Source organism: Nyctereutes procyonoides, unplaced genomic scaffold, assembly GCF_905146905.1.
Source record: "Nyctereutes procyonoides isolate TBG_1078 unplaced genomic scaffold, NYPRO_anot_genome, whole genome shotgun sequence".
Lineage (NCBI taxonomy): Eukaryota > Metazoa > Chordata > Mammalia > Carnivora > Canidae > Nyctereutes > Nyctereutes procyonoides.
This window is the reverse complement of record NW_026575082.1, coordinates 28933333-28953665: the sequence shown is the minus strand read 5'-3', so window position 1 is coordinate 28953665 and position 20333 is coordinate 28933333. Positions and strand designations below refer to the sequence as shown.

Here is a 20333-nt window from a genome sequence, read left to right as displayed (position 1 = left end):
GCTCGGAGGGGTTCGGGAGCGGCTCCGCGGAGGGGGCTGCGGGGCGGGAGCGCGAATCCACCAGCGCAGGCCCCGGAGCACAGGGCGCCGGGACACAGCCCAGGATCCGGCCTCCCCCGGGACAGGCAGAGGCCGGGAGGGCCCAGGACAGCGAGGACGCTCCTGCCCCGAGCTGAGCAGATCAGCGGCCCCGCCCCGGAGCCTCCAGGCCCTGCGGATGGAGAACCGAGAGCCCCGAGCCCCGTAGTTCCTGCGGAGGCTGAATCCAGGCTTCCAGAGTTGCCATAGCAACTGCGGCTGTTCCTCCTGGGGCCCCACGGGGTAAACAACCCCCGCTGAGCCCTGCAGCAGGCAGGGGCAGAGCAGCTCCCCCAAGTGCTAACACCTGAGAATCAGCACAGCAGGCCCCTCCCCCAGAAGACCAGCTGGACGGACCAGTGATACTCCCCCGTGTTCCAATACAACTTGTTTTTGGCCACTCTGCACTGAGCAAAATGACTAGAAGGAAAACCTCACTTCAAAAGAAAGAATCAGAAACAGCCCTCTTTCCCACAGAGTTACAAAATCTGGATTACACTTCAATGTCAGAAAGCCAATTCAGAAGCACCATTATACAGCTACTGGTGGCTCTAGAAAAAAGCATTAAGGCCTCACGAGACTTCATGACTGCAGAATTTAGATCCAATCAGGCAGAAATTAAAAATCAATTGAATGAGATGCAATCCAAACTAGAAGTCCTAACGACGAGGGTTAACGTGGTGGAAGAACGAGTGAGTGACATAGAAGACAAGTTGATGGCAAAGAGGGAAACTGAGGAAAAAAGAGACAGACAATTAAGGGACCATGAAGACAGATTAAGGCAAATAAATGACAGTCTGAGGAAGAAAAACCTACGTTTAATTGGGGTTCCCGAGGGCGCCGAAAGGGACAGAGGGCCAGAATATGTATTTGAACAAATCCTAGCTGAAAACTTTCCCAATCTGGGAAGGGAAACAGGCATTCAGATCCAGGAAATAGAGAGATCCCCCCCTAAAATCAATAAAAACCGTTCAACACCTCGACATCTAATAGTGAAGCTTGCAAATTCCAAAGATAAAGAGAAGATCCTTAAAGCAGCAAGAGACAAGAAGTCCCTGACTTTCATGGGGAGGAATATTAGGGTAACAGCAGACCTCTCCACAGAGACCTGGCAGGCCAGAAAGGGCTGGCAGGATATATTCAGGGTCCTAAATGAGAAGAACATGCAACCAAGAATACTTTATCCAGCAAGGCTCTCATTCAAAATGGAAGGAGAGATAAAGAGCTTCCAAGACAGGCAGGAACTGAAAGAATATGTGACCTCCAAACCAGCTCTGCAAGAAATTTTAAGGGGTACTCTTAAAACTCCCCTTTAAGAAGAAGTTCAAGTAACTCTGAATGTGAATGGGCTTAATGACCCCATCAAAAGGCGCAGAGTTTCAGACTGGATAAAAAAACAGGACCCATCTATTTGCTGTCTACAAGAGACTCATTTTAGACAGAAGGACACCTACAACCTGAAAATAAAAGGTTGGAGAACCATTTACCATTCAAATGGTTCTCAAAATATACCCTAAAAACTACAGAACACTTCTGAAAGAAATTGAGGAAGACACAAAGAGATGGAAAAATATTCCATGCTCATGGATTGGCAGAATTAATATTGTGAAAATGTCAATGTTACCCAGGGCAATTTACACGTATAATGCAATCCCTATCAAAATACCATGGACTTTCTTCAGAGACTTAGAACAAATTATTTTAAGATTTGTGTGGAATCAGAAAAGACCCCAAACAGCCAGGGGAATTTAAAAAAAAAGAAAACCATATCTGGGGGCATCACAATGCCAGATTTCAGGTTGCACTACAAAGCTGTGTTCATCAAGACAGTGTGGTACTGGCACAAAAACAGACACATAGATCAATGGAACAGAACAGAGAACCCAGAAGTGGACCCTGAACTTTATGCTCAACTAATATACGATAAAGGAGGAAAGACGATCCACTAGAAGAAAGACAGTCTCTTCAATAAATGGTGCTGGGAAAATTGGACATCCACATGCAGAAGAATGAAACTGGACCACTCTCTTGCACCATACACAAAGATAAACTCAAAATAGATGAAAGATCTAAATGTGAGACAAGATTCCATCAAAATCCCAGAGAAGAACTCAGGCAACACCCTTTTTGAACTTGGCCACAGTAACCGGAGAAGGACAAACAGTGTATGTTCTCATTCATTTGGGGAATATGAATAATAGCGAAAGGGAATATAAGGGAAGGGAGAAGAAATGTGTGAGAAATATCAGAAAGGGAGGCAGAACATAAAGACTTCTAACTCTGGGAAATGAACTAGGGGTGGTGGAGGGGGAGGAGGGCGGGGGGTGGGGGTGAATGGGTGACGGGCACTGAGGGGTACACTTGACGGGATGAGCACCGGGTGTTATTCTGTATGTTGGTAAATTGAACACCAATAAAAATTAATTTATAAAAAAAAAATTTTCATGTCTGCATTAAGTAGGTAGGGGTTAAGTATGATTATCTTCACTTCAGTAATAATGAAGGTAAAAGACATTGGTTTGGGGTGACTTAGTCAAAGCCCACCATTATCACTGGGTTAACTGAGCTGAGGTTTTCAGTGGGAGTGCTCTGCTTTTATCTCTTACAAGAATAAACTTTAATGGCAGTTTTGTACAAAGTTGAAAAGCAAAAATTACAATAAAATACAATTCCTTTGTAAAATACGCTTGATGTGTTCTTTCAAACTTGGTCTTTTGTTACTAACAATAAAGATTTAGCACTTATGTAGCACTTTTAATCCACAAAGCACTTTTCAAATGTTAACTAATTAAACATCACAAGCACCCTGGGAATGAGAAAGTTATTATATTAGACTTATGTGCTTCCTGGAACATGTATATTAAATGCTTTGTTTTTTAGTTCCTCAGAATATTAGTGACACAGATGAGGAAAATACCATTTTCACTAACTAATTATCTTCTTTCCATAATGCAATAGAAAGTATTGATTAGATATTCTCTAATTTCATTTAAATAGAATAACAGAGAGCTTGAGACTCAATGTGTATTTGGGGTGACATACTGCGATTTGAAAGCATAATAAAGTAATATTAATTGGATTATTTTAAATCAACCCTTGAGAGAGGGTAAAAAATCGTCAAAATTGCTCATTTTTATCGAACTTCCTCTCTGCCAGGCACAATTCTAAGTGGTTTGCATCTATCAGCTCATTGAATCCTGGCAACAGCCCTATAATGAAGTATACAATTATGTCCATATCACAGATGAGGAAACTGAGAGAAAAGAGGTTAAATAATATGAACTCAGTTAGACAGCTAGTAGGGATCTCAGCCAGGCAGCCCGGTTGCAGGCTTGAACTCTGTAGTATATTGTTAAATTCACAACTGAGAGTAAATTATTTTTTAAAAAATGATTGTAGGTTAAAGGTCTGTGGACAGTTATTAGGATACAATCTGTCCATGCCTCTTCAGAGTCTTAAACATAATTAGGAATATGGAAAATGAGCCAAAGTTCTGGCACCATTTCAGATTTGGGGAAAATAATGATAGATTTCATATTTTCAAGATGGATTTTAACGCTCAATAATTATTTTAAATGCACATATATTAAAAATATTCTCTGATACTAACCACAATTAATTTTCTGAATTTTTAATCTGTCAATTTGTTAATAACTTCTAAAACAACTGTTAAACTTAACACTGAGTGGGGAAAAAAATACCATATGTAAAATTTTTTCTTTAGATATGCAAAGTACCTAAAGACGTGTGTGTGTGTGTGTGTGTGTGTGTGTGTGTGTGTGTGTGTGTGTCTAAGAACAAGTGGAATAGAATCCTCATATCAGGAAAGAATGAAATCTAACTAACCTTGGTCAACATTTATGGTTTCAAATTTCATAGTAAATTCAGTGGATATTCAATAAGCATTCTTCATGCACACAGCATCTACTGAATTTCTGTTATGAATCTTTGGCAAGGAAGAAGAAAATTGTTTAAAATTTTGCCTATCATCTTATCTATAATTGAGTATTTTACTACAAATATCTTGATAGAAAAGGAAATGCTCATTTACCATAATTGAATGTGCCAAGTTACATGACTTAACATCTAGGTGGAATCAAAGTATAATATCATCCTGCAATAACTTCATTTTACTGCGGATGGGATTTATACTTTAGTTCAAATAAGGACCTTGAATATCTTTCTCATTAAAATGCAGAAAAAACCTAAATGACGAATGTAAATTTTATCTCTGTCACCAACGTTATAACAGTGGCTCCATTGTATCATCAGTGCTTTAAAAGTCCAACTTTGAGAAAGCTACAGAGTTCTCTTTGTTGAACCAATACAGAGCAAATCCTTAAGGCTCCCTCCTACTTCTCTAGTCTTCCTTCTCTTATCACATTCCCTTCCCTCCCCACCTCATCCCTTGAAAGGGCAAGAGGTAAGGCCCTAGGAAGTCCTGTATGGTCAAAGACATTAGAAAATAACTCACATTTTCTAAAACACTGTAGTGATTCTATCACTCACTAGGGAGATGTATGCCTTATACCCTTTGTTACTTCCTTCCTGGTAACAATTCTATCACATCCTCTGTATTCCTGGAAGTGTAAACGTACTCTCTTGGCTGTTAAAAACAACAAAAATTAGTCATGAAGCTTACAAATCAACCGTGTCAAAGATATTTCAAAGTTCTTATTAAATTAATGTCAGCTTTATTAGCCCTTGACTTGGAATAACTCATTTCCTTTGCTTTGTCAGATAGGCAACTATTTTAAAGGTCTATGTCAAGATAGCAACAATCAAATTCCATAAAGTTAGAGAGTGCATAGAAAATCATTAAGATATTTTACACTTACTTTCAAGAGTGAAAAGGTTTTCCTTCACGTTCTCCTTGTTTTTGAACTCAAAACTTTAGGAATGAGAAATCTAGTAGCTGATATATGTGTTATGTAAGGCCAGTGTAGATAACGCCATTCTCAGGCTCTTCTAACTCTTAAGCAAAATTCTCTAACTCAAGATATGGAGCCTAACCATCAAACAAATCTTCCAATTTAAGACTCAATCATTTTGATAAAAGCACCAAATTTGGTGATGTTAAAAGAAAATTACAATAAAAAGAGGAAAATGTGACAAAACAGCAGGGCACACTATATTCTAACTTGTCTCACTAGGGAATTAATGTGCTGTAATGTTTGATCACAATCTAGTTGTTAAGGGAAAAGATTGTGTGACAAATGAGCATAACATAAGTGTCACAAGGACCATCTAGATAGTGAGGGAGTGTTTCATGCCTAAAAAGACAACATCTATGTTAGTAGTACCATGGTAGGAAAGAGCATTTTTAATAATATTTAATTTTATTATGAAAATAATATTTTCCTGGGGCAGCTGGGTGGCTCAGTGGTTGAGCATCTCCCTTTGGCTCAGGGTGTGATCCTGGGGTCCCAGGATCAAGTCCCCCATCAGGCTCCCTGCATGGAGCCTGCTTCTCCCTCTGCCTGTGTCTCTACCTCTCTCTGTGTGTCTCTCATGAGTAAATAAAATCTTGAAAATAATAATAATATTTTCCTATGTATGTCCACATAGTTGAGATTATACATGTGTTATATGAGTGTATTATATATGTATATAGATGCCATTTTCTTGGCCCTGCCTTTTTCATCTAACATTACACTTTACATTCTGTTTTCTTAAGAAAGTGTTTCAAAAGTGTAATTAGAGGATCCTTATTCTGTTACACACCCCAAGTCAAAAGGAAGGAAAAAGAATAGTACAAAAGGGGCAGCCCGCTGAATGTGCCACAGTGCTAAAGCAGAACTTTCATATATAAAAATTTTTTAACTCCATGATTATTATTGATCACCTGAGCTCTACATGGGGCATATAAATAAGGGTGTGACATGTAGGTTCATTACTCTTTATGCTGTAGATAACAGAAAATCAGACTCAAACTGCCTTAAACAATGCATAAGGAGCTGAAATCCAGAGGCAGTTCTCACTTCAGGTAAGGCTGAATTTAGCAGCCTCATTGATTTTACCAATGAGTCAATTTGTCTCTATCTCCCACGTTTTATCTTCCTTGCTGTTGATTTTATTCTCCAGTTCCACGTATCTGCCCCTAGTGGCACCATCTACGGCAGCTGCAAATGTGGTATCTTCATATCATTCCAGCTGAGAAAAGAAAGAATCCCAACAATCAAATACAAATTTTTGTTTCAGGATTTCCTTGGCCTCAGATTGGATCATATGCCTAAGTCTGAACCAATCACCAGGGCCACAGCAATAAGATATTGATAAACCAAACAAGACCCAGTCTAGTGCTAAGAATAGGGTCAATGCCACCTACCAAATCATTGACTAAGAATAGAGGAAGATACAATCGTAATGAATACTGCAAGATAAAATAAAACAGAATACTTAAAACGAAGTAGCAAAATATGTACTCTATACCCACCTATTATTGTTCCGCCCTGGTTGGCTCAAATCAGACTTTGCCTGGTCCATAGTGTTCACAAAATAAAATGAGAAATATGAAAAATCAATACAACTCATAGGTGAACAACAAAGTTAACAAATGAATTTGGATTCCTTAGCCCAAGGAAAAGAAATCTGAAATCTGATCCAGAAAACTCCATTAGAATAGTTATAAAAAAATTATGATCTACGTTATTCTCTCTTTCATAAGGACTAAATGCTGCTCTCCTAGATTGTCCCCTTAATGAATTCTTCTTGCTGGGAGACTCCCTGTCCAATCATGGAGCCACACTGGAATGCTCTCTCGCTCCTCTCTGTGAGTGGCTTAGAGTGGCGGTATTAGCCTGGCAACTCGCCTAAGCATTCTATCACTCACAGTAATAACAACTGTAACAAGGGCTAACTTCTATTGACTGCTTATTATGTGCCAGACAGTGTGCTAAGAGCCTTGTATGCATGCTTTCACTTAGGTCTCACAATTCCACTGGGTGGTAACTATTATTGTCCACCTTTGAAAAGTGAGGAAATGAAGTTGCATTTCTTCTTCTCCAAGGCCACAGCCTCTAAGCAGAGTCCTTTCTACATGTTCAGATGAGAAGCAACACAATGACCCTATACTGAGCCAGTTGCAGAGCTCTGAGATGAGGTATATTTTAAAAGAAGATTCTCACTTTTCCTTGGGGACATAGTCCTATGCTCTTTGAAGATCACTACCAACTCTTACACTCTTCAAATACGCATTAGAGCCAGGCTGGAACTCTAACCAGAGTTGTGCTCATGGATTTTGTTAGTGAATGGATCTGGCCAAAGACTGTTCTAAACTATTATTCAAATTCATTGTTTATGTAAATTATAATAGGCACATAAACCCAATTAGTTTTTAATTTTTTTACATGCTAAATCTATAGATATGGACTCTATCTTATAATTAAGCCCTCTGCATCAGTCAGCAATTGTTCCATAACAAACTACCTCAATATTCAAGTCATAGAATAATAAGCTTTGGTCCTTAGTCACGTGTGTATGAGTCAGCTGCAGTGTGTCAGCTTCAGACTAGACCAGAAATGCTTTGCTTTACTGGTCTCATTCAGAGGCCCAGTTTGAAGGAGCAGTGGCTACCTGCTGTATGTTCTAACAGCCCATTGGCCAAGGTAAGTCACAGGGCCAAGACCGACATTAATGAGACAGGGCAATAAACTTCTCCCTTGGAGGTTTTTTGGGGGAAGAAACTAAATATTATCTGAGAAATAACTTACTCTACCATAATTCTGCAAATAAAGAATGAGGAGAAGAGATCAACATGTGTTAAACACATACCTGTTTATCTATCAATTTAGAAAAGATTGTAAAGTAGGTACGATATACTGATTTTTGAGTTAGATGCTAGGATCGCAATAATGAACAATAGTCTAGTGGCAAAACAAATGGCATTTCCCTGTAAATCTTCATAGCAACCCCATTTGATAGATATAGTCTTCCGCATTTGATAGCTAAAGAAACTAAGGCATCAAAAGATCAAACAACTTGGTCAGAGTCATACAGATAGCATGTGGCAAAAGTAGAATATGAAGAGTGAGGGTAAAGCCTACATTCTTTCAACCTCACCAATACTGATTCCCAATAATAAATAAACTCTCATAATCCTTCAGAAGTGAATGTCAGAAACAGATCACCCATCAGGTGGAGTTGAGCCAGGCAGGCAGAACCATTGAGCGACAGACCACAAAGAGCTCACTCTTACAGGCACTGGCCTGTATGCAGTTATAGATGTCTGCTGCCTACAGGTCTGGTACTGAGCCTGAGTATCAGTCAGGAAGAGAATGTGGGCACAAAGTAGGGGCAACCAAGGACAAACCAGAACCTGTTAGGAAAAAACTGAAAGATCACCTAATCTCTGCCTTCCGTCCTGATAATTTGGGTAACTTCTGGGATAAGCCAGCATCTTTTACCACAGAGCCAATCATGCCCCAACCCCGGATTCTCAGAGGCTGAAGGAGTTTGATGGCAGCCAGAGGTGCCGTGGGTCCAGCAGCTGCCCTTGGCCAACAGCAGATCCATGACAGCATGCACAAACCCCAAAGTACTGGTCCGGCCACAATCCTCAAAACCTAGAAATGGGTGTCCTTCGGTGCCTAATCCTGCACAACTTTGTGTCTTGGCAAATCCTAACCTGCAACCATTATGGGAAGAGAATTTGGGGAGATTGACACGGTACAAAGCCATCACCCCTTGTTAGCACTTTTGCTATATGTTAACTAAAAGTCTGGGGCAGCCGGGGTGGCTCAGCGGTTTAGTGCCGCCTTCAGCCCAGGGCGTGATCCTGGGGACCTGGGATCGAGTCCCATGTCGGGCTCCCTGCAGGGGGCCTGCTTCTCCCTCTGCCTGTGTCTCTGCCTCTCTCTGTGTTTCTCATGAATAAATAAATAAAATCTTTAAAAAAAAAATAAAAGTCTGTTGTCAGTAACTTCTTTGTGTCACTGTCATGCTTTCTGAAGAAGGGAAAAGAATAGATGTGTAAACTTCAGCATCTTCCTTAAAATTATTTGATTTAAGGTACATTTGCATCAAACATTTTAATCTAGCCAGAACCCCTTTTCTTTGAGGACTGGCTTCTCCCTCTTCCTCCAGGTTTGGGTGGAGAGGACAGGCTTAGTATTTGAAATATTGTATTTTAAATAAAATGATTTTCTAGAACTTTCAAGTATCTAGAGTCGAAAATACTGAGAGATGTCAGGGAATGCACATCCAGAAGCTTCTTTCCATACAGTGACAGATCGTGAGTACTTTGTATTTATTTAACCCTGACATTTCATACGTAAGGAGCCACGACACTTAGTTTTTCTTAGCATAATGTCACTTTGATATATACTATTTTGGTTAGAAAAATTCAAACCAGATTAAGTAGAAAAGAAGGACTGTGTCGGCTCATATACCTGGAAATTTAAGGATGATTCTCACTTGGGGAGTGGCTAGGAACAGGAGTGCAAATAGTATCATTAAGGTTCACTTAACATCTCTCAACCATGCTCGTCTCTGCTTCTCTTTGTATGTAAGGTACCTGTTTTCCTACTCTGAACGACTATCATCACATGTCAGAAAACGTAAGTGCCAGGATTTCCAAGTGTGCATCTTTGAATCTTGAGATGCAAAAAATATGAGCCCTTTCACCACACACACACACACACACACACACACACACACACGTTCTAAGAGGCCTTGTCTAGGTCATATGCCCACCAAACACAACAAGACAGAAGGGTGAGATACTATGATTGGACAGGCTCAGGTCCCCTGCCCACTCCTGCAGCAGAAGCTGGCAAGACACTGAGACTGTCCTCTCCAGCAAAACCCAGAGGAAGAGGGAGACACCACTCCTCAAATAACACAGGGGTTCTGGCCAGATTAAAATGACTGATGTTTAATGCAAATGTAACTTAAATCAAATAATTGTAGGGTCTTCGTTAAGGAAGATGTTGATGTTTTTGCTATGATCCTTTTCTCTTTTCTAGAAAGCATGACAGTGACATAAAGAAGCACCTGATAACAGACGGAGTGTAGAAAAAAAAAAGCAGCACATATTGGCAATAGAACCAAATGCAGTTTTCTATAGATAGCACTGGCCTGCTGCTATCTCAATTTAAAATACATTCAAAAAATTGCCACTAGATGAACTTTATGGCCAGCTTTAGCGTTGAGGGAAATAAAAAAAAAATCCAATGTCCAATAGATATCTTGTAATGGGTTGCCTTTGCTGGGGATGTTTTATTAACAAATCATCAAGTGTGCAGCTGCTAGTCATTGGTCACTCACACCTCACATTTTTTAATACCAAAAAAAAAAAAAAGAAAGAAAGAAAAGAATCCATAAGAATGGAGAGGCTTCCTAATAATGAGGAATGACCTCTCATTGTAATGGAGGTTACTTTCAGGTAAGTTGGTTAAAGCTAATTTTTATAGCATGACGTAAAAGTATTGTTTTTCTTAATGGTTTTGCTTCAGACAAAATGTGACTCCATAAGAAATAACACTGAAGTTGATTCACAACTAACAGTACTAAAGGATTTAGTCATTGTCCCCACATTCACTCTGTATCGACAGCCCACCGTATTGCCATGCACTGAACTAAGCACTAAAGATACCAAAAAGAGTCAGACATGTCCCTGCCCTAGAGAAGCTTCCAGTGTAGCAGAGGCAAGCTCAAGAAACACAGACAGAGCCACAAACCTCTTATGTCCAGACAGCTATGACAGCGTAGAGGAGCAAGCAGTGAATTTTGCTGGGGATGTCAGAGAAGGCCTTTTAGATCAGGGTCTTGATGGAAAATAGTAATTTTCTGATCAGAGGCCCTAGGAAATGATATTCCAGGAAGCAAAGGCAAGCATCCACCGTTAGGGACTATGTGGATTAATCGTGTCACTGGCTGGACAGGGCACAGTGGGGAGGAGCTCCCAGAAAACTAATGGGGTAAGACCAGACAAAAGGGGACAGGAATTATGTGTCATGCCAAGGAGTTTGAAAGAATAACTCTGGAAGCAGGAAAGAGGGTGGGTGACCTAGGAGAGACACTGGTTACACTGGGGCCTTGAGGTGGGTACAGAGAAGGCTGACATGGGGCCAAAGTGAGGTTGGACCTGACTAGCAATGTAGCAAATGAAGGACTTAAGGAAGAGAGAGGAATCAGAATACATCTCCTGTACCCAGTTTAGGAGATTAGCTGGAAGGAGATACCATTAAAGATTGTAGGGAAAACGGAAAGAGACAGACATGCAGGTAGAGGGCGGATCTGGGATGGAGAAGGAGAGAGAATGGAGCTGGGATGGCCTATGTGCCCAGGTGTTGATTGGGTGACTCAGTACAATAGCTACATAAAATAATCTGTTTACCCATACATGTTATTATATTATAGGTTTTGTTTTGTTTGTTTTTGTTATAGGTTTTGATTAATGCCTCCCTTTCAATGTATTCATCCTGTCAAAACATATGTTATTAAGTAACGGTACAGACCACGTCCTCTATTTCCGATATTGCATGAAGGATATAATATTCTGAGTAGCAGTGCAGAAATCTCATGTTATGTGTTGTACTCCAGCTTTATGCGTATATTATAGATGCTTTGGGGGAAAAATACTGTCTCCACGTGACTGCATAATATTTTGAGGCAAAAAATATTTTCCTAAGTTCAACTAGCGATCTCATCAAAGCCAAGAACTGATACAGTTCATACTTCCTAACCTTCCCTTTTCAAGTGCAGTATTTTCAGCTCCAGGAGTCTAACAATGCTAAACCTTTGCAAATGATGTCTTTTGGTTTAATTTGCAAGACTCAAAGATCGCAGATTCTGACGGTTTAGGAGCAAACCATTCGCCAGAAACAATAATAGCTACTAGTTGTTGCATATACATTGCATTTTTCAATGACGTTCTAAGAAACTTGCTTACTACTACATTATAAGATTTTTACAGTGATCTTAGCTAAGGCATTAACGTGAATTACAGGAAAGGTAGCTGAGTTTTTTTCACATCAGATGTCAGGGGTGGGGATTTGGGTGTCTAGTCTTATTTCACACTGAGTCTTTTTCATTTACTTTTCTTAATGCATTCAAAAGTTGTTAAAGTTTCTTATATAAAAATATGATTGATTGTTACAGTGACAGTAATTGCATTTTAGCAAAAGTAACCATTATAGTAATTTTCTTCAAGAAAGAGAAATCTACTAACTAAAGTAGCTAGTTACTTCCTCATACATTAACTTTGAAATTTTTTAACATAAAAATACTTGATAAGGGGAAGTACAAATTGAAGAACATAAAATGGCATGCAATATTTATAAAACTACTTCCATTAGACGGTTCAAAATTTTTGCAGCTGTTAATCACAAATGCAGTGAAACAAAATAAGGGGGAAAAATGACAATTTCTCTACTAGTCCGTCAATTAAAGTAAGGCCTCAGCTGAAGCCTTTTAAAAATGACTCTCAGGTATCTCTTATTTTCATTTCTAAGCTATAGAAAGTAATCATTTATTTGTATCCAAGATTTATTCAGACCATGCCCTCAGAAGATTGAATCAAATGAATACATGAAGATATGATGATTACAAAGAGAATAAACAACAATTATACATGTGCATTGACAGGGTAATGTGCATATAGTAACAACTTGTACATGTTAAGTCACAAATGAAACGGCATTAGCATTTAATTTCATGTATTCCACTGCACACCTGAATACTAATTAGCAACTAAAATAGGAAATGTGTGGTACTGCATGTATTGATGAAATCTCAGTTCTGTATTCTTCAGACACCAGCAATTTAACATGAACTGCACACGATGAAAAGCTGCTTTAGCACTTGTACAGTCTCCTTTCTAAACTTTTTTCCTCTTATTATTGAAAGCAATATCCTAATTTCAAAGTCAATCAAAGGCAACTGAAATGTTGGCTAAATCTGGAATCGCATTTTCTAATATTTATTGTTAACAATCTATAGACAGTAACCACCATGGGGAGTATGAAGCAGAGGCTCAAATTCAGCACACAAACAGATGAACAGTAATTCGAGGTAATCTGAATCAATTGAATCAACCCAAGTTTTTTATTTTTAGGGGGCCACAGAGGACACCGGTACTTTGTGTCTGCCCCTCCTTAGCCCTGTTTTTGAAACGGCCCCTATAACTGCAAGAGAAAGATTTATTTTGAAGACTGAGAGGAAAAGGAGTTTAAACTTTGTGATTTTTCCCTGGCTGCCTCTATTCATCTTTCTCCATCTCCATTCCTTTGCTAGCCTCTGTATTTAAATTGGCCCTTGCACTACCATTTGATTTATTCTGGAGTTATTCTTATAGAAGAGGAGTTCATTCACAAAGCCATACTTCTTTGAGTTAATACTTTCCTTTATTTTTTCACTACCCCCCACAGGTTCTAGATCCTCTCCCATTTGTTTGTACCATTTTGCCCACCAATAGCATCTATAATTCAAGTTAGTTTGTAGTACTTATGGCGAGGAATGCGGTGGGGGAAATAGCAGGTGTGTGTACATGTTGTGTGTGTGCGCATGTGTGTGCACACAGATGCGCTTGTGTGTCTGTTTGGTTTTAGGCTGTATTCTAAAATAAAGATTCAGTATAAAATTGATGATAATAGTCTTTCAGCGAAATCCTATTTCCTTGAAGCTTGGCTAGTGTTTCATTTACTAACAGAACACAAACGTAAAAGGTAATTGCAAAATAATTACCCTAGCAGACATCAAAATAAAATGTTTCAGAGGAGAGGCCCTAATAAATATCTGCTAAGAAAGTCACAGAGGCCATATCAGTTAAGATTCTTCTAGTCATAAACAAAAGAAAATCCTACCCAAACTTGCATAAACAATAAAGAGAATTTGTTGGCTCATGTGACTAATAGTCCAGAGGAAGGCAGAGACTCAGCTGCAAATGACCAGAGTGCCAGGTGATTTGGCTGCAGTTGTCTCAGCTCTTCCCTTCTTTGATTATTGGTTGTCCCCTTAGGCTTTACAAGGGCAGGTTACAAAATTTTAGTTCACAGCAACGAGGGTCACCTCCTCTCCCATTCACATCTCCCAAGACAGGGCATGCTCTCTCCTACCCAGAGAAGGAAAGCCTGAGCTTCATTCTGACTGGCCCAGTTTGGACTCCTCTTGAACTATCTGCAATGGCAAGAAGGAAAGACATATTGTTTTAGACCAACCAAGCCAACTGCTTAGCACACACTGACATAGGTTTTTTTTTTTTTTAAATACTGAAATGCTCCTAAACCAGATGATAAGTAGCCAAGGCTCTGTGACCCCCTACATGTTCCTCACTGCCTCAACAATCCATCCTGGAATCCTCCTGACTTACCTGTATCCAGCAACTACAAAGTTAACATCTGCAAAGTGAGGATCCATCTGGTCCCTGCTCTAGCAATGCAGCAGGCATCTCTCCTGTTTGAATGGATCATATCCTGGTTGTGAAACATACTGGATATAATCTCAATGTACAGCTGAGGGCATTGTCAACCCCCCTATATTAGTTTCCTGTGGCCACCATAACCAAGTACCACAAACTGGGTGGCTTAAAACAACAAAAATTTATTCCCTTATAGTTCTGGAGGCTGGAAATTCTAAATCAAGCTGTTGGCTGAGCCATGTTCCCTCCAGAGGCTCCAGGGAAGAATCACTCCTTGCCTCTTCTAGCTTCTGCTAGTTGCTGGCCGTTCTTTGTGTTCCTTGGTTTATGGTAGCATAACTCCAATCTTGGCCTCTATCTTCACATGATGATTGCCTATGTGTCCATATCTAAATTTCCCTCTTCCTATAAAGACGCCAGTCACTGGATCAAGGCCCACCTTAATCCAGCATGACCTCATCTTAACTTGATTTTATTTACAAAGACCTTATTTCCAAATACAGTGATACTCATAGACTCCAAGTGAAACATGAATCTGGGAGGGACACTATTCAACACAGTATACCCCTCCAAGGGGGATGGCTGCTATGCGATGGGGAAGTGGCAAAGTAATGTTGGGGAAGTTCCCACAATGTCCACTAGATGCTGGACCTCTGGTCCTCAGCTCTCTTTTTACCTGTTTTAGACAACAGTTAACCCCGCATTTCAGATTTTCTGAAATGGATCCTATTCTATGTAACCTCTCCTGAGCTGGTTCCTATTCTATCTAACCTCATTTTTAAATCTAAGGCCTAAGTCCAGGGACTTCAAAAAGAAGAGAGTAACTAAGCAATACATTTCACCTAGGTAAGTACTATCATTTTTCAAATGTACACAGCTGGAATTAATAAAAATCCATTTAAAGTCTTTTTGTATTTATAATACCTCTTTGTCATTTGTATATTCTCTATCAGCAGATATTAAGGGAGAACCACTAGGGTACTTTTACACACTGGCCTCTATTAGAAGGGCCATGAGTAGACTGGAAGATAAGTCTGCCTGCTGTCACAAAGGCCAAAAAAATAATAGCTCAGATGAATAGACACTGATTTCTTTCTCACATAAGAGCTGGAGCACAAACAGTCCAGGGGTTGTGTGGCAACTCCTCGGTCCTAAGGACTTGGCACTTTCTACTTTGTTGTTCTATCATTCTCAAGACATGGCTTTCATTCCCTGGTTTAAGATGGCTTTTTCAGCTCTCACCAATGTGGCTGGATTCTACTCAGACACCATTGGTCAGATCCTAAAATATATGGCAGCAAGAGTAGCTGGGAAATATAGTCTTTATCTGGATGGCCAGGCGCTCAGCTAGATGTTGAAGGTTCTAATACTAAAGAAAGAAGGAGCAAATCAATATTAGGGGAGAGTTAGCAATCCTTAACAAAAGCTACACGCACGTGGGAGAAAATAATGGTTCTTTGCAAATAATTTGCATACTCTTAATAGATTATGAAGTCTGTTCTGACATAATTTTCAAGATAACTTTACACATCCTTAATATTGTAATTTTCTGATATGTTTCTCTAGTCTCTATCTTATCTTACTAATTCTACTTACATAGTTGGCCTGAATATGTTCATTAGATGTCCATGGCAAGAAAGTTTTAAAGTCATAAGGAGATTGGTTGCAAATATTGGAGTCAACAAGAAACAGTGTATGGAATGGGAAAAATTACAATTTAGAGAGTGACTATTTTGCTAGCATGAGACTTTTAACTACCTATCTCTAGTGACAAGTTATCCAATTACAACTAACAAGAAGAAAAGTTAAGCTAGGGTATTGATATTGAAGACATAAACTATCTGCACAGTGCTGTAGCCAACCAAGCCTTTGTATTGCTTAAGACTTAAAACCTGGTACCCAGTTTAGAATCTGATTTTTTTTTAAAGATTCTATTTATTTCTTCATGAGAGACACACAGAGAGGCAGAGACCCAGGTAGAGGGAGAAGCAGGCTCCATGCAGGGGATCCCAGGACTCTGAGATCATGACCTGAGCCAAAGGCAGATGCTTAGCCACTGAGCCACCCAGGTGTCCCATAGAAGCAGATTAATTTTAAATGGAAAGTAGCAAGTCAAGGTGTATAAATGTTGAACAACAATCAGGGGCAGAAATTTGCCAAAACAAAACAAATAAACCAAACCATAATGCCAAAAAAAGGAAAGAAAAGGGAAACAAAGATGAATGATTTTTTTTTTAAGAACTAACATTAGAGATTGGGAGTATATGATTCTATTTACAATTATTCAAAGGTCTTCTGGTGCTGAAATTCTCATCCTTTGGCTTTTCACAGAACCTTATTACAAACTTTTTTATGGAAACAAGTGTACTGAATGGTCTCGGTGTGTGCCTTGGATCCACTTCCCATCCTTCCCCATCTGATCTGTACCCCAGGAGATTGATTTGTATGGATCATATCGCTAGATATTGCTTGCCTTTTAGCATTTTACTAAACCCCACCTATGAGAGGCTCCAGCAGGACATCTGACAATGAAAGGATAATGAAGTTGGGTATTTACTCCCTTGCTTCTCTCTATGCCAGCCAGACTGTAGGTTGGCAGTTCCTGTGATCCTCCACTGAGGGCCACAGCTCCTGTCAGCTGTCCTGTCCTACAATTACAGCCATAGGTGCCCTGCCTCTTCCCTGGACCTACAGAGAGTCGAGCCAGGCCCTTCTTATCGGTTTAACTCTGCTTACAACTGTATAAAGTAGCTCAGTATCTATATTCTCCTAAATTGCTCCTTTTGAATGAGCCATCTGTTCCTAGAATCCTGAGTGATACAATGCGGAAGAAAGATTCACTCACCAAAAAACTAGTCCTACTAATCTAGTGGCTAGTGAGCCATTCTCAATTTTGAAACTGTCTCCTTTCTACAAATCCATGTTCTCTTCCTCCTAAACTTGGATCGAAAAAGTCTCACCTCTTTCATGAATCATTTCTAAACTAGCTGCATGGTTTTCTACTTCCTAAAAACACTGGCCATCACTTTCCAGTTCTATTACTCCACTTACCTAAATTTGATATATTTATAAGCCATTTCTAAGTTTATTAATGCTTCCTCTAGGCTTCTTTTTAGAGGTTTTAGTGTCTCTTGTGTAGAAATGACTTTGCCTGCTTTCTGTGCAAACTCGCTCATTCCTATTGTTCTATGTAACTTGTCTCTTATCTATTTATACTCTTTCCCTGGTAGTTCTCATCCAAGTCTTATGACTTTATAGGACTAATGAACCTTTCTACTTTTAAGCCTAATAGGTATTTTAATCTTAAAATTAACATATCCAAATCTAAACTTTGGATCTCCTTCTTCACCCTCACTGCAAATATGTTCATGTTCCAGTTTTATTCTCTTAGAAACTCCAGTTTCTTGGGCCCCAAAACTTGGGGCCATCTTTTACTCATTTCTCTTTTTCTTTTTGTCATACCTTAACAAAAATCCTTCAAAAAGTTATGTCAACCCTATATACAAAATATATCCAGATTCCAATCACTTCTCACAACTTCCTCTGCTACCTGCTGTGCTGGTCCAAGCCACTACGATCACTACAGTAGTCTCCTCATTGGTCTACTCTGCCTTTGCTCTCATCCATCTGATAGTCTTTTCTTAATAGAGCAGCCTGAGTGCTTCCTTTTTAAACCTTAGTCCGATCATGTCATTTCTCTGTTCAAACCCTTCTCCTAGCCCCATTTTCATTCAGAGTGACACCCAGAGTTCTTACATATAGCCTACATGGTCCCACATAATACAGCCTCTGCTATCTGTCTGGGCACATTTCCTACTCCATTCCAGACACACTGACCTCATTGTTTTGGGATAACATACCTGCCATCCACTCTCACCTTAGGTATCCACATGGCTCACTCTCTCATCTCCTTAAAGTCTCTGCTCAAGCATTATCTGCTCAGGGTACAACCCTTTCCCATAGTAATTACTATCATTCAACAAATCATATATTTCACATGTTTATTTTGTTCATCATCTATCTTCCCCATAAGAAGGCAAATCTTCTATGAACTTAGTATTTCTTAAATATTCTCAGTTTTATTTACTACATATACACAGCTTTTAAATCTGTTTCTGGCATTTAAACCATACACAACAAATATTTGATAAATAAATGAAAGTGTATATTTTTTATTCTTTAACATAAAGCCTTTCACCAAAATACATGGGCATTAGAATAACTCAACAGATTTAAAAAATTTAAAAGAAACTCATATGCATAGAGTGCTCACCATCTATTAGGTAATGGGTAGTACTTTACAAGCATGAACTCAAGGAATTTTCATAGCAGATCTTTATTATAAGCAACTTGCAGACAAATGTTATATAACTAGTTTAAAAAGTGAAAACGTCAGTACATGGGGAATATGGGTTCCAATACTGACATGTCTGACTCCAGAGTCCATGTTCTTTCTGATATGACTAAAACATGCCTCTTTAAACTTAAAAAAAAAAAAAAACAACAACAGCAATAAAAACGATGAAAGCAAACCTTCATTTCAAAGGGGGGCAACTGGGGCTCCTGGGTGGCTCAGTGGTTGAGCATTGGCCTTCGGCTCAGGGCATGACCCCGGGGTCCTGGGATCGAGTCCCACATAGGGCTCCTCTCAAGGAGTCTGCTTCTCCCTCTGTCTGTGTCTCTGCCTCTCTGTGTCTCTCATGAATAAATAAATAAAATCTTAAAAATAAATAAAAGGAGGGTAACTAAGTGTCTGACTAGGATTCCAAGTATGTTAAAATTCTAAGCCCTAGCTTTTAGAAGAAAAAATACTGGATAGGCCAAGCAAAAGGCTGGACACAGATTAGAAAGCCAGAATTGCACCCTCATGCAGACCAAGAGATTGTAGGTAGAGAAACTGCTCTGAAAGCACTATCTTTTTTCCCCACTTTTATGGCCATTGTTGAAGCAGCAGTAGCCAAAATGAAGTTCAATCCCTTTGTGACTTCTGACCAGGGCAAGAGCCATAAAAGGCATTTCAATTGACCTTCCCACATTTGCAGGAAGATTGTGTCTTTCCCTCTTTCCAAAGAGCTGAGACAGAAGTACAATGTTCCCTCCGTCCATCTGAAAGGATGATAAAGTTCAGGTTGTATGAGGATACTACAAAGGTCAGCGAATTGGCAAAGTTGTCCAAGTTTACAGAAAGAAGTGTGTCATCTACCCCGAACTTGTGCAATGGGAGAAGTCAATCCCACAGCTGCCTGTGTGGGCACTGGGCCCTACAAGGTGGTTTTATCACCAGGCTAACACTGGACAGACCCAGGGAGGTCTTTGAATGTAAAGCCAAAACTTGTCAGATGGGAAAAGAAAAGGGCAAGTATAGAGAAGCAACAACTGAGAAGATTTGGGAGTAAAGTAATCTAAAATACAACCTTCCCTATACAAACTGCTACAACGAAAAACAAACAAACCTCCCCAGCCCTGTCCCTGTGGTCTACCAGCTGCCCTGTACTCCCACTGCACAAAAGGATGGGAGATTGTTTCAAGTTCTTGCTTATTGAGTTGATATCAATTTGCATCAGGAAACTGAGATAATCAAATAATTCCAGAAATAAAATTAGAGACCTTTTTATTAAAGAATTCCTCTATCTTGGTCAATTAGAAAAAAGTGGAGGGAGCTTCCTTGGCTCTTCTGCTGGCCATGTGAATAGACCAGGGATTGGTTTCACCTCTTCTCTGTCTTCTTTCTTTGAAAGATGCACTATGTTCAAAAAATAATCCAGAAAAGAAAAAGGAAGAGGGTAAATGTCATAGGATACCCCAGACACAAGGAAAGGTTCTTGGGAAATGTAAGTTATCTGAAACTTGACAAAAATTGTATCAATAAAAAAAAAGAGGTTACATGAGTGACTTT

At 39.5% G+C, this 20333-nt stretch overlaps 1 pseudogene; it reads left to right on the top strand.

The window, feature by feature from the left end:
- Positions 1-19399: 19399 nt before the first annotated feature.
- Positions 19400-19833, top strand: LOC129514610 (60S ribosomal protein L26-like; annotated as a pseudogene).
- Positions 19834-20333: the final 500 nt, after the last annotated feature.